This window comes from Xenopus laevis, chromosome 2S (genome assembly GCF_017654675.1).
Source record: "Xenopus laevis strain J_2021 chromosome 2S, Xenopus_laevis_v10.1, whole genome shotgun sequence".
NCBI lineage: Eukaryota > Metazoa > Chordata > Amphibia > Anura > Pipidae > Xenopus > Xenopus laevis.
The window spans coordinates 25,534,843-25,548,466 of NC_054374.1; the positions used below are offsets into that span (position 1 = coordinate 25,534,843).

A 13,624-nucleotide genomic window follows, 5' to 3' on the forward strand; every position below is an offset into this window, starting at 1 on the left:
AAGTGGTTAAGCCAAAAGGAACAAAGAATTCTGCATATCAGGTTGCCAAGGAAACATGCAACTAATATATTTAAAAATATTCACTCTGCCTAGGTTTGTAAGTGACAGAACCTCGTAGACTCGGCACCCCCCGGGAGCATCAGCAGTTCATTCACACGGGTGGGATGTGGGATAAAAGACTTGTCTCGCTGGCGGAACTGTGGAACGTGTCGATAGTCTGATCTAATTGCTGCTTCTGCCTCCCGGGGGGGGGGGGCTGTTATGGGTTGGAAGGGGTTCACCTTTGTAACCTGCCTGAACTTCACATTTCATTGTGTCCAGGGCTGGTCCTATCACATGTGGGGCCCAATTGGGACCATGTTGGCGGGGCCCCTAGACAAAGTGTTGCTGGCTACTGACACACCAAGTATTTAGGAAAATAAGGGCATACAGGCACAAAATAGAAAGGAAAGGGGCAGACAAGGTAACATAATAGGGGCACACAGGGTAAGAGAGAGAGGGAGGAAATAGGAGAGTGGACTGGGCCAATTAGTTTGGGGCTGGGCCGATTCAGTTTGGGAGCAGGCTTGGTTGGATTGGGGGCAGGCAGGGCCTATCAAGGTTGGAGGAAAGCTGGGCCTATGAGAGTTGGGGGCAGGCTAGACCTATGGATTTGGGGATGGGCTGGACTCTCAAAGTTGGGGGCAGGCCAGGCAGCATCATGTGCTGAGGGAAATATTATCTGTGCTGCCCTGTGGTGCGGGGCCCCCCAGAGGTGCGGGGCCCAATTGGGCCCAATTGGTCCAATTGGCCTAAGGCCGGCCCTGATTGTGTCAATTGAGGAACAATCCAGGGGCCCCGAGCAGAATAAATTGTCTCTCTAATGACGAGCCGTCTCCAAGATGAGGCCCAAACAGATGTTAATTGTTGAACCTGATCATTATAATTGCCTGGAATTCCAGAGATCACGCCGTGCTAAAAAGGAGATTAACATCAGGTAGATGTCGGGTTGTTACTCTTCAGCTCTTAGGCGCCCAAATGAAGAGGACATGACAACCCTACAGGGGTTTAAAATTCAGCTTGATTTTCCTTGGAAATTTTAAATTCCTGGTATGTTTTAGCTTCTTTCACTTGAATGTTCTTAAGTGTATAAATGCCTGAGAACATTCTTGACGACCACATTTCCCTTAGACCTGTACTGTAATTGAGCATGAGAATTTGAGACAAAATTCTTGGCAGTACGTAGATCGATTGAAGGATTGAATTGAATGGAACGAATGAACTTTGAGCTCCCAGTTGTTTTCTTTGAAAAAGAATGGTGAGAAAGCCCCAGATTAAAATTGAGAAGTATCTAAATATCTTGGGTGAGACCCAACTTTTTTCTTGAAATTGAAGCTTTGTAGACCTGCAAAAGTAAACGTACTTTAGGAAGGGTTCTTTTAACCTAAAAACAGCCAGATATACTTGTAGATTCTCTCCATTTGTCCTGACCATTTTGCAGTTATGGTGACTTACTGGCTGCCTCATAGGACATTTTTTGTGGAATTTTACTGGCGAATTGGAGGGTGGGATGACTATATTTGGCATTGGCATTATTCTGCCCATGAGGACAATCCCTGTGATCCAAGGTTTTGTGATACTCTCTAGTAGGCTTGAGAACTTTTTCAGATCCATGATCGAAACATCATGAGATCCATCATGCTTAGATTTGGGTGGATAATGAGATGTCCACAAACATGGACCTATATAAGATGCTGACAGATTAAGTGGGCAGCTTATTGAGTGTATGGGGGCTCTCCGGCAGGCTTCCACAATCGACACCTGGCCAAGAGTTGGCTAGATGTTTATCGGGCAAGTTTAAAAATCCCCCATCGGTACATTGATGCGGTCCTCGATCTGACTGCCTGTATTCTCCTTGCTGTGATATGGTTGTTTCTCCATAGGACCCATGATCAGATAAGCCTGATATCGCCCACTTCAAGGTGGGCATATCGGGGAGAGACCCCTTCTTGGACTGTTTGAACACCTCTACAAGCTTATGGTTTCTTTGAGTGTCTGTTTGATTATACATAGTAAGTTAAGTTTAAAAAAGACACACTTCCATCAAGCTCTTTTTTTAATCTGCCTAACTGCCAGTTGATCCAAAGGAAGGCAAAAAACCCCTTCTGAAGCCTCTCCAATTTGCCTCAGAGGGGGAAAAACTTCCTTCCTGACTCCAAAATGGCAATGGGACCAGTCCCTGGATCAACTTGTATTATGAGCTTTCTCCCATAACCCTGTATTCCCTCACTTGCTAAAAAGCCATTGAATCCCTTTTTAAAGCTATCTAATGTATCAGCCTGTACCACTGATTCAGGGAGAGAATTCCACATCTTCACAGCTCTCACTTTAACAAACCCCTTCCCAATATTTAGGCGGAACCTCTTTTCTTCTAATCGGAATGGGTGACCTTGTGTCAGCTGGAAAGACCTACTGGTAAATAAAGCATTAGAGAGATTGTTATATGATCCCCTTATATATTTATACATAGTCATCATATCACCCCTTAAGCGCCTCTTCTCCAGCGTGAACATCCCCAACTTGGCCAGTCTTTCCTCATAGCTAAGATTTTCAATACCTTTTACCAGCTTAGTTGCCCTTCTCTGTACCCTCTCTAATACAATAATGTCCTGTTTGAGTGATGGAGACCAAAACTGTACGGCATATTCTAGATGGGGCCTTACCAGTGCTCTATACAGTGGAAGAATGACCCTCAATGCCCCTTTTAATACAGCTGCAAACACTGCAAATACAGTTGTAATCTGCAAACACTGATACATTACTTACAACACCCTCCCCTAAGTCATTAATGAACAAGTTAAATAACAGTGGACCCAATACTGAGCCCTGAGGGACCCCACTAAGGGGGTTATGTAATAAAAGGCATTTAGTTTGCCCAGGGGCAGTAACCCATAGCAACCAATCAGCAGGAAGCATTTACTGGTCACCTGTTTAAATGCAAACATCTTATTGGTTGCTATGGGTTACTGCCCCTGCGCAAACTTAGCGCCTTATATTACATTTGGGGTAAGAACCTTAAGTAGAGAATGTACCATTAACAACCACCCTCTGTACCCGATCCTGTAGCCAGTTTCCTATCCATGTGCAAACAACTTCATTAAGCCCAACAGACCTTAGTTTAAAAAGCAGTCGTTTGTGGGGCACGTTATGAAACACTTTGGCAAAATCCAAATAGATCACACCAGGACCGCCATCAGAAATCGCAGGGCCCCATACAACAAAATTTCCTGGGCTGCACCCACCGCAAGCCCCACCTACAAGTCCATCCTCCCCCACCCCACAGGTCAGCCCCCCACCACACAGTAAAAAAACAAAAAAAATATTGGTGGCTAGGGTTCCCACATGTAAATAAAAAATAAAAAGATATAGGTGGTCAGGGCCCCCCATAAAAAACATGTGTGTCCAGGGCCCCCCTATTAAAAAATGTTGGTGGCTAGGACCCCACATGAGAAAAAAATTGGTGGCCAGGGCCCCCCCACATTATAAGAAAATTGGTGGCCAGGGCCCCTTAAACGTCCATGCCTTCCCGAAGTCAGCAGCTCTCAGAAAATGGGGCTAATCAAGTAAGTGTGGCATGGCCAGGGCCCCCCTTACCCTCGGGACCCACTACAACTCTCTCCCCTCTCCCCCCCTGATGGCGGCCCTGGATCACACACTGCTCCCCCACTATCCAGCCTCATCATAAAAAGCCATCAAATGTGTCTGACATGACCTATCCTTCATAAAGCCATGTTGATTGCTGCTCATAATACCACTCATTAGGACAAAATTTGGAATGTGATCCCTTAACATGCCTTCAAATAATTTGCCCACCACAGATGTCAAACTTACTGGCCTTTAATTGCCAGGCAGAGAACCTAATCCTATTTTAAATATTGCAATGACATCAGCTTTTCTCCAATCCATAGCTACCATACCAGATGAAAGCAAATCTGAAAAAATCAGAAATAGGGAAATTATAGTCAGTCCTGGGAGGCCAGCTTGAAGGTTACTTAGAAAAAGATTTGGAGAGAACACTGGATATCCTTGTGAGTATGGATGAGACCTCACCAAATGACAAGATGTCTGTTTGTGTGGCCACCTTAAGTTAAGTAATTGACTTTCTATCTTCACAGACGTATGCAAACTCGTGTCTCATCCATAGTTACAAGGATACCCAATATTCTCTCCAAATCTTTTTCTAAGTGACCTTCTAGCTGGTCTCCCAGGACCTAGGGCCGGATTTACATAGCAGACGCCCCTAGGCCCACTGCCATTTGTCGCCCCTGTCCCCTCCCCTTTATTCGTGCAAATTTTCATGGAGATTGTATCTCCTGTGCATCCCCAGTGTTTTTGAATCAATGTGGGTGTGGTTGGGCAGCATGCCGCCCCCCTAAAATCCTGCTGCCCTAGGCCCGCGCCTAGGTGGCCTTCCCACAAATCCGGGCCTGGTAGGACCGTCTATAAGAGCAAATAGACACTCTAAGAAGCCATATGCTTGTAGAGGTGTTTAAACAGCCCAATAAGGGGTTGTTGGATTTACAGATAGTAATTTGTTTAAGGGACAGAGAAAAAAGACTTGTGGTCCAATATAAATAGCCCCAGTTGAAGGCCAAACTGCAATGATGTACCCCAAGAAGTATTCCAAAGAAGTGTTTATAAAAGCTAACATGTTTCATGCCTAATGGGACACTGGAGAGAAGTGCACAAAATGCATTTTCCTAATATTTTCCTTTTATGATCACTTATTTGGAATCCTTTTTCTTGGGGTATCCACATCTTTGCTATACAAGTAGGCACGTTTCCCAAATGTCACCCTAACTGCCCTTCTTTGGATATGTTTATGTCATCAGAGCAATGTTCTTCTCTTTCACTCGGACATAAACACCAACGTGCAGCTTTATGATGAGCCCTTAGCCAAAGTATTTTAAGGAACAATCAGACCCTTTGTAGAAACAGGGTGCAGCAGTCTCTCTTTAAATGCGATCAGAGTCCCTTTGCATAAGCATTTACATGACTGGATTGAGCCAAAGGTTTTGTAACAGTTAATCGACTATGTCACCCGATGACACATTTGATTGTCAGACTGATGCCTCCTTTGCGTCTTTTACCAAACAGAGCAGAAAAATAGAGGAAAATAGAAGTTGCAGCAGCATCAAACAGATGGGGCCTTCCACCCTGATTATCCTATCAGCCTAAATATAGAGTATTTTTCATTTGAATCACCCTGAGGGTGGAAGTTTGTGAGAGGGAGAGACGGAGGCTGGAAGGGAACGCTTACTGTTCTGGATAGAAATCATCTGACGGGCACTCAAGCTGCAAATGAGCAGGTCAGACAATCTGCATGACCGGGACCTCTCATTTGCCCCCGTTTAATAAATAATACATCCTGATTCGATCACGAGCTGGCCAATGGTGCGATAAAGCTGCGTCTTAGGAACCCAATGCTTTTTTTAATACTATTAGAATTAAATATTGGTTATGTAATTGAAGGGCAAGTAGGTATGGTGTGGGACTGCTGTATAGGAGATTTCTTAGGTGATGGGTGGGATTTAACATTTTGGTGAATTCTTTCTTGATGTCATTGGTATCCCCAACAAGTCCCTCTAATAACTGATATATGAGCAACAATTACAGGAAAACTGGAGCCTTTAAATGAATCTGGCTAGAAGTGATGTATATACTGAATTTACTGTTCCAGGCCAGAGATTCAGCAGCCCTTTAACAGTAATGATCCAGGCCATAGGAGCCCCCATCTTGGATCTTGTTAGGCATCTTTATGTGTGTCAGTGGCACTGCACATGCTCAGTGGGCTCTAGGCTGCTGCTAAGTTTAGGGGTCGTAGGAAATCATCAAACCATTAGCAGAAAGGGAGGTCACATCTGTCATAGAAGCTGATCACAGGACCGATTATGAACCTGAATCTAATGCAGGCTGCACTGATTTCTAAACTGCAATGCAATCAGCTAATCAGCCTTGTTTTGTGATTGACATGTACTAGGGTTGCCACTTTTCTGTGGCCCATAGTCGAGCCAGGGGCTGGGGCGGTGATGTTGCAGGGTCGGGTCAGTTATGAGAGAGACAGAGAGAGACAGAGACAGAGGCAGAGGCAGAGGCAGAGAGAGAGACATTAGGTGCATAACATAGACAGTTGTTCCACCTGGGTGTCTGAGCTAAGAAATAACACAAGCAATGCAGAAGAACTGCACTCACAGGTCTTGCTGAATCTTCCAAAGGCTTTTTTTGCTCAGTGTTATGGTCACCATACCGCTTATCATTGGCCGGGTGGTCACCATTCTTAAAGTGATACTGACACTAAAAATTTTCTTTTCGAAATATTAATCTACATGTTGGCTGTTTTTTGCTGATTGTTCTGCTGTTGTAAGTAACCGTTACTTGAAGTTCCTAAACCTGACTATTTTGCAAACCTTGACAGTCCCTTCTTAACTGTCAGTTAGAGTTTCTAATGCTAAGTTATGACATACCTCCCAACTGTCCCGTTTTGAGCAGGAACTGGAACTATATATATATATATCTATATATATATATATATATATATATATATATATATATATATATATATATATATATATATATATATATATATATATATACACAGCCCAGAGCATGTGCTGTTAAAGAATAGTAAAGAAGATGGGGAGCTACTGGGGCATTTTCAGAGGCACGTAGGGTACCACATGGGCTGGCACAAAAGCATAAAACATGAAGTTCAGCATTTCCAGCCTAATCCTTTGTTGATCTTTAGTTCCCCTTTAAATTGTGCTGCCTTGGGGATTCGCTATCCTGTAAAGAAGGTCGACAATATCCCGCATTGGTGCCGTTCTTCTATTGTCATTGTCGGCAGACTGTCCATGTAAACAAAGCCTTGACATTATTTGTATTGTAAATCTGCGCACGGCATAATAGATTCCTTTAGTTCCCCTTGGAAAGCTGTTTAATAATTGAAGCAGAGCAGCGCGTTTCTCCACCGGGTTTAGTTTTATAGGGGCATAAAGAGATCTCATTTCATTTTATGCTGTAATCGAAAATACAAATGTTTGGCTTCGCTAAAATTGCTCACAGGCTTTTATTTAATTTTGCCTTCCTTTCTATAAATCTCCATCTCCAGCCTAGAACTGTCCCATCATCCACCGACCCATCGCTGAGCTCACGGTAATCAGTATGGCTCCAAGTGCACAAAACTATAGGGTAACCTGCGACCCTAACATTAATTAATAACTTTGATTAAGATGAAGTTGCTGCTATAACTGCCTCTACTCTTCTGGGAAGATTCCACTATGTTGGAACAATGGGAGTTGCCACCATTCAGCCACAAGAGCATTACTGAGGTTGGGCACTGATATTGGGGATCAGGCTCACAGTTGGGGTTCCAGTTCATCCCACAGGGGTTCATTTGGGTTGAGGTCAGCTCTCTGTACAGTCAGGTTCTTCCCATCTCAGCAAACTCATTCTGTATGGACCTGGCTCTGTGCATGGGACTGTAAGACGTGCCGGTCGATTCCAGGGTTCCCTTACCTCCCGGTGCGTCTCTCTTAGATCTTCTGTGTGCAGGCGAGAACCTCCGTCTGCCTAATTCCTTTGACGCTGGCGATCGGCGTCCAGCGTCCTGACGCCTGCTCCAGGTTTGAATTTTGGCGCCAATTTACTCCTTAAAGGCCCAGTCTCCATTTTGAAAATTGCCCAATCTGGTTCCAGTTTAATTGTTCCTGCCTAAGCTTTGTTACTCTTACTGAATTCATGTTTTTTGAGTTTTTGCCTGACTCTCAACTACGATTCCTGCCTCCTGCCTTGATCCTTTTGCCCGGCTTTGACTACGTCTTTTCTTCAACCCTGCCGGTACCTCGCTTATGATTTTTCCACGCACTTCCTTGTTGGATTCCGCAGCAGAAAGCCAGAGGCCCCAAAAGGACGTCGGTGAACACCAGAACCCACTGTGCGTCCGCAAGGTACTACCACTGAACAAGGTTCCTGACAACGTGGTCATTACAGGGACATTATTGTGCTGATAATGTAGAGGGCTTTCCCCAAACTGTTCCGCAAAGTAGGAAACACAAAATTGTCAGGAATGTCATTGTACCCTGAAACCTTAAGGTTTCGCTTTCGCTGGAACCAGGAACACACAATATGGAAACAGCCCCAGATTATTATTCCTCCTCCATCGCCCATTGGCATTATGCATTCAGGCAGGGAGTGTTCAGACCCCCAGATGGTGAAATCACCTCAAAGGGCAAATTTTTTACTGCTCCAGAGTCTAATGGTGGGGCCCTTTACACCACTTCAGCTTGGCATTGCACATGGTGTACATTTTAGGTTAGTTTTACATCCCCTTAAAAAGTGTTACAGCAAATTTACTTTGATTCTGCAATACTTAAACAACTGGTCATTATAGCTAATTATCCTATCCATATACTCAGTGACATGTCCCGTTAGACAATCCCTGTTCATTTGTTCATTATTTGATTACTTATGGTTATCGATATAAACTAGTAAGCGATAGAACTTCATATTAGTATCCCTTAATATAGTAGACATATCTACAAATAAAAATAATACGTTAAGTTTATTAGTTAAAAGGACACAAATGCGCTGCATATAACCTTAAGGGATGGATGCGACCCTTGGAAACTTAGCAGGGAGGATCTTGGTCTCCCAGTTTCTATTAGGCTCTGCTCCATTTAGGAAAATACAAAAAAAAAGTTGTAGTGTGATTGGTCCTATAGATTAAGCAAATATTTCATAAGAATGTTTTAATGTATAATTACAGCTATTAACCAATTCTTTATACATTATAGTTCAGACCTGGTCCGTTTATCCGTTTTTATCTTGTGATGTAAACATTTTACTGTTATTAATAAGATATGTCATATTTATGACTGTATGTTCTATTTTAAAAAAAAAAAAAAAAAATATTGAAACCTAAAAAAAAAAAAAAAAAAAAAAAAAAAAAAAGTGTTACAGCTGTACAATAACCCCCAAAATGTGTCATAACTAGAGTATGCCACGCCCCCTGCGAAAAAATCTCACCCCATCCACTCACTGCCAGACCCCACCCACTCTTGCTCGATTTGCGTCCCCAATCGTTGCCAGAGGTAATAGAGCAGCTGGGGAGGAGAGGGGGTTTTATTAACTGTAGAGGAAGCGGACGCACAGTCTGGGCCCCCTTGTTCCCCAGGCCCTCATGCAACTTCAGGGTCTGCTTCCTCTATAGTTATGCCACTGCCCAAAATACTATCCTACCTCTTTCCCATGTGTCAATATAAAGGGCAGTCACCCCAATACCCATGATGGAGCTCAGAGTACTGCAATTACTCACATGCTAGAGAGTAGCCAGAAGGATTTATTGTGCCGTTATTTAGGCACAAGGTCAATACCGGTGTGTATCATACAAATCCTGGGCTCATTAGCAATACCCTGATAGCATGCCTGGTACTGAAGTAGGTAAAGCAGCAGGGGGTATAACACGCAGAGTCGTACAGTACATTTTTTGTGAGTATCCCTTTAAAACAGAACTTTTAATGCCTGAAATCCTCCATTTTATCCAGTTCACTTGCTCGTAGGTCTCTGCAGAAAGCAACACATCTGCAGCTGCTCAGTGACATTAGAGCCACTCCGCTATCAGATAAAGTGCACTGCCGGCCAAACTTAAGAGCAGGGACAAACTGCTTGCTGTGCAGCTTGCCAGGCGACCACAGGTAGGGAACAGATGGCTGCGCGGGGAACAGACAGCACTTCCAACAGCAGGAATCCCTGCAGGGGACGTGTGGGTACATTGTCATATGGGACAGCGGAGACATTTTGGAACATCACAGACATCTTGCAAATTTTGCTGTTCACTTCACTGTTAGAGAGATTAGGAGAACATGGCTTGTATCTTTCAAGGGCAAGAATCCCAACATTTCCTGTTTTCAATTATTGCTTTTAGTATTACCGGTAACTAGAAGCTCAGCCATGAAGCAGGGCAGGACTGCTGCTTACATCAAGTATATGATAGCAAATTGTATGATCTCCAGCATTTAAAGGCTCACATATTATGCAATTAAATTTGCCATTAATCGTATGCCTGCCCAGCAGCCAGGGGGTTAAGAAAAAGGAATCTTTACTGGTAAGTGACAGAGGGAAAGGATTGATGTGTGGAATAATGAATTGTGCAACTCCCGGCATTGCTAATCACACAGTTATCTAATTTAAGGTGGCCATAGACGTAGAGATCAGCTTGTTTGGTGATGTCTGCAAAGGAGCGGATCTCTCCCTGATATGCCCACATTAAAGTGGGCGATATCGGACTGATCCAATGATCGGTACATAATGCATCCGATACCGGCGGACTCTGTCTGTCAGCAGCTTATATCGGCCCGTGTATGGACTTTAGGGAGATGTAGGGATTTAGTGAATGGCCTTTTCTCTATGGAGCCTCTGGGTTTAGAGAGGGAGGCAGCATGGACATTGCTTGGAGTAGGTAAAGCTGCTCAAGTCCCGAACAGCAGGGCTGGATTGAACCAATGAGGGTGTGGTTGGGCAGCATGCCACCCCCTAAAATCCTGCTGTCCTAGGACCGGGCCTTGGTGGCCTTTCCACAAATCCGGGCTGACAAACAAGCAATAAGTAATGAACAGGAAGACTGAACTTGGTTACCAAACTGTGTTTATTGAAGATGATGAAAACCCAAAAATATCATTTTTGCAGCTTCACAATAGACATTTACCCAATTTAAATGTTATTTGTACATGTAATGGCTGTCAAAAGCAATGTTTTGTTTATCTCTGTATTTTCTGGAAGCGTAAAGGGTTTTATTGGGGTTTGGCTCCTGTGAAGACTGATATTATGTAGGGGAAATAAGGGTTTTATGGCTGAATATTGCCTGGTTTTAAACCGAATAGTCCATTTCTTAAAGGGATACTGTCATGTCCAGCAGAACTCTGCACTGCAATCCATTTCTCAAAATTTTTTTTAATTTTGAAATCTGACATGGGGCTAGACATATTGTCAGTTTCCCAGCTGCCATGTGACTTGTGATTTGATAAACTTCAGTCACTGTTTACTGCTGCACTGCAAGTTGGAGTGATATCAATCACCTCCCTCCCCCCCAGATTCCTAACAATAGAACAATGGGAAGGTAACCAGATAACAGCTCTCTGGTAGATATAAGAATAGCACTCAGTAGTAAAATCCAGGTCCCACTGCGACAAATTCATTTACATTGAGGAGGAGAAACAGCCTGCCAGAAAGCAGTTTCATCCTAAAGTGATGGCTCTTTCAGAAAGCACAGGACCAGGCAAAATGACCTGAGATGGTGCCTACACAACAATATTAAAAAAAATACACTTGCTGGTTCAAGAATTAAATTTTATATGGCAGAGTGAATTATTTGCAGGGTAAACAGTGTAATTTAGAAATAAAAATTACACCATAAATCATGACATGAATCCCTTTAAGGAGATCTGTTCCTTTGGCAATGTCACCACTCCATCCCCTTATGTCATTGTTCGGACCATGGAAGTTAAGGTGCAGCCCCAGCTAGAAATCAGATGTTCTTCTGAGTATGGTGGCAGTGTCGGACTGGGACACCAGGGGCCCACCAAAAACCCATAGACCAGGGGCCCACCCAAAAACCTTTAGAGCAGGGGCCCACTCTAAGTATTATTTTCTTCCTCTACTCACTCAACCTCTATTCTCCTATTCTCTTTTCTTTACATACTATAACTTATTATTCCAGCTATTTAACCTTTTTATGCTTATATAAATAAGGAATGGCCATGAAATAAGCCAAATGTTTAGAAACAGGAGGGCCCACTGATACCTGGGCTCACCGGGAGTTTTCCTGGTATCCCGGTGGGCCAGTCCGACACTGTATGGTGGAGCCATTTATCAATATTTATAGAATAATAAATAACAAAATCAAGAAGTGGAGGGACTAGAACCTTCTCAGACGCAACCGTTATTTCCTTAGTAACTGAGGTGGGACCGTTCCTCCAGAACGGTGTAAATTTATTCACAGCTGACTTGACTCATTCCAAACACCTCGTGTGAAGTGCGTATGTCGGAGGTTTCATTAGACAAAGCTACGTTAATTGCTAACACCTCTTCCGAGATGCTTCAGAGTAACCTAAGTGAATACAATCTGCATTCCGAGGCTTAAAGGTGTATATAGAGATAATTAGCTAGGGTAGTTGCCATGTCAACAGGTTAGAATGTTACCATGCAAAAGGGTGAACTAATTTCTCGATGCCAATCGAAGATGAGAGTCCTGGGATTCATATTCTTGAGCAAAAATTGGAGTTGTGGTGACCATATAGATAGTGTTTCTCCAGAAGGTTCTGTCTTCTGTTTGGGTCTTCTCAATTGCAAGTTCTATCCATCATCTTCTTGTTTTTCCTTCAAAGTTTTCCTATAACAGTATCTTCTCATACCCAAAACAAGGCAATTGATTCTGGTCATTTGAGCCTCAAGTGGAATATACCAAGCTGATGGATCTACCAAGCACTCGTCTTCTTACTTTGTTTCCTGGATGCTAATAATTGATTCAAGAAGCCAATAGTTGTCTACCACTTCTATGTCTTCACCAGTAACTCTCAAGTAAAGACCCCATACACAGGCCAATATAAGTCAGCAGCTTATTGGGCAGAGTATGAGGCCCTCTGACGAGCTTTACCAATCGATATCTGGCTGAAAGTTGCCCAGATGTCGATTGAACAGGTTAATCCCCATCAACAAACCAATGCAGTCCTCGATCCGACTGCCCATATTCTCCTCTTTGTGATCCGATCATTGGGCACCAGGGTCCACAATCTGATGAACCCAATATCACCCACCACAAGCGGGTCTGAATGTATGGCCAGCATTAGCCTGTCCTATTGTGATAACCTTTGTTTTCTTAATATGAAGTTGTAGTTGCATCTTCTCACACATAACACATAAGGGTCTGCTTCAGTTAAAGTCATGAGTATAGTGTTCGACGTACTGAAGGTTGCTAGTGGTTCTTCCACCAGTTTGGAATAGTTAGATATCAAGTTAGATTTCAACTTCTGCTGGCAGCTGGGAAAACCTTTCCATGCATTTTACCCACGGCAGCACTTCTACAATTCCAGCATCATTGCCACCAAATGCAGAGTTGGGTCCGCCACAAGTCTTCAAAATGGTCTCAAGTTTGCTTTTTGACCCAAATCCGGTGTCAGTTATGTAAAGCATTTCCAGAATAAAGGTCAAGGGACTTACAGTCTGTGGATTCTGGCAAATACCAGAGGGGCTGCTGTAAGTTGGCATAGACAGTCATTAATTATTGGGCTAGTGGGGGGATGTTTGCTCCGCTATGTGGGCTGTTCGGGCCTCTTTGTAACTGAAATGCCAGTGGCCATGCCACTTCTGGAGCATGTGTTCAAACAGTGGTTGTTTTCAATTTGCTGGGCACAATTCTGGTCTGCCTGTTGGCATAATATACAGCAGGAGCCCTGGATCTACTACCAGGTCCAAGGTGGTGGTTACCAGGTATCAGTAGACATGCAAACTCACCAATTCATCAGCATTTTGCATCCATATGGAAGTGCAAGAGTGTTTTTGCTCTGAATGTATGAATAGCATCAACATGTAG

General features: G+C 43.5%; 1 protein-coding gene across 1 annotated transcript in view; it reads left to right on the top strand.

Moving 5' to 3' along the window:
• LOC108708875 (immunoglobulin superfamily member 11) overlaps positions 1-13,624 on the top strand; it is a 145,393-nt gene that overhangs the window by 23,578 nt on the left and 108,191 nt on the right. The gene's annotated exons all lie outside the window — the stretch shown is intronic.